Below are 1600 nucleotides of genomic sequence, written 5' to 3'. Positions count from 1 at the left end.
ATAGCACAAATGTTTATTTATACTTTCTTTTCTTATTTTAAAAAGTTTCTCTTATTTTTTATTAATCATTTTATTCATTTACATTTCTTTTTTTTTTTCTGGTTCTTTTTTTTTTTTTTCGGAGCTGGGGACCGAACCCAGGGCCTTGAGCTTCCTAGGCAAGGGCTCTACCACTGAGCTAAATCCCCAGCTCATTTACATTTCAAGTGATACTCCCTCCCCAGTTACCCCTTCACAAACCCTCCCATTCCATCCCTCCTCTCCTCCCTCCTCTTTGCCTCCATGAGGGTGCTCCTCCACCCATTCACCCACTCCTGTCTCACCGCTCTAACATCCCCCTACGCTGGGGCATCAAGCAGAAATAAGGAATGTTTCACGAATTTGGGTGTCATCCTTGTGCAGGGGTCATGCTAATCTTTTCTGCACTGTTCCAATTTTAGTATATGTGGTGCTGAAGCGAGCACTTCTTACTGTGTCAATCATTAGTTCCCAAATAGTGGTAAAGTAATGGTAGTCTTGGCGGGCACTCTTTTCTTGCTCTTGAATTTAATGGAAATGCCTCTAAAATGAGTCATGAAGGATAATGCCTGGTGTTGGTTTGTGGTCTGTGGTGTCGGTTTGTGGTGTGTGGTTTTTGTCACAGCAAAGAAGTCTGATTTAAATTCTGGTTTTGCTAAGAGGGTCTTCCCCCTACTACGAACAGGGTGTTGATTTAATCAAATACGTTTCTGCTTCTGACCAGGTAATAATAATATTTTTTCTTTCTCTAAGTTATTGAGGTACTGCAGCATCTTAACAGATTTACAAATACCATGTAGGTCCTAGGGGCTAAATTCACATCAGCAGGATTGAAGGCAACTCACTGAGCCATCTTGCTAGCAAAGCATTTTTGTTCTTGAGAGAGTTGAAGAACCTTTTTAAAAGATATTTATGATTGTTTGGGAACTTATATCCCAGTCCCATTCTTTTAAGATTTCTGAATGCATATAAATTTGCTTTGAAGAACTTTAATTCTCTGTTAAAGGGTCTCTACTTGACTCTTCTTTTCCTTTCTGTTTTTAATATTGTGAATGTATGCTTTTTATTCATTTTTAAAAAATACTTCTGACACTCTTTAAATGCTTCCAGAGCAAAGAGTTGACCTCATGTGGCTTTTGTGAACTTTTACTGTGTAGTTATGCATGCGGTTTACCTGTTCCCTGCTAGGTAGGCTTAAAGACAATTTTCTGGTTTTGACAAAAATAATTCCTAACAATGGAAAAATAGACAAGTAAGACTTCTGCAAAATAAGCTTAGATGGAAGTGGATCCTAATAACTCAAGCATGAGTGAGTAGCAAAATCTCAACCGGGGCCCCCAAATACAAGCACAATATTTTCTTAATCCTACTTAATTATCAGCCTCACTAAAGTGCCATCAACTGGAACCCTAAGAGCAACAGCACAACAGACCTCATGGTAACATACCCACAAATGGGCTGGCAACTCTATCTCCAGGGCGCGAGAAGACACAATGGAAATGTGAAAGAGCATGGGGTAGGATGTTCTCTGAATCCAACAGAGTGCTGGATTTTCCCGGCCATGTTTAAATCTACCTTCTTA

The 1600-nt window shown here is 39.6% G+C and overlaps 1 non-coding gene across 1 annotated transcript; it reads right to left on the bottom strand.

Moving 5' to 3' along the window:
* Positions 1-357: 357 nt before the first annotated feature.
* On the bottom strand, positions 358-464 carry LOC120097651 (U6 spliceosomal RNA). Its single transcript, XR_015640568.1, has one exon. It is a non-coding gene; the product is annotated as a U6 spliceosomal RNA (small nuclear RNA).
* Positions 465-1600: the final 1136 nt, after the last annotated feature.

Source organism: Rattus norvegicus, chromosome 16, assembly GCF_021556685.1.
Source record: "Rattus norvegicus strain SHRSP/BbbUtx chromosome 16, alternate assembly SHRSP_T2T, whole genome shotgun sequence".
Taxonomy (NCBI): Eukaryota; Metazoa; Chordata; class Mammalia; order Rodentia; family Muridae; genus Rattus; species Rattus norvegicus.
This window is presented reverse-complemented; position numbering and strand designations above follow the sequence as displayed.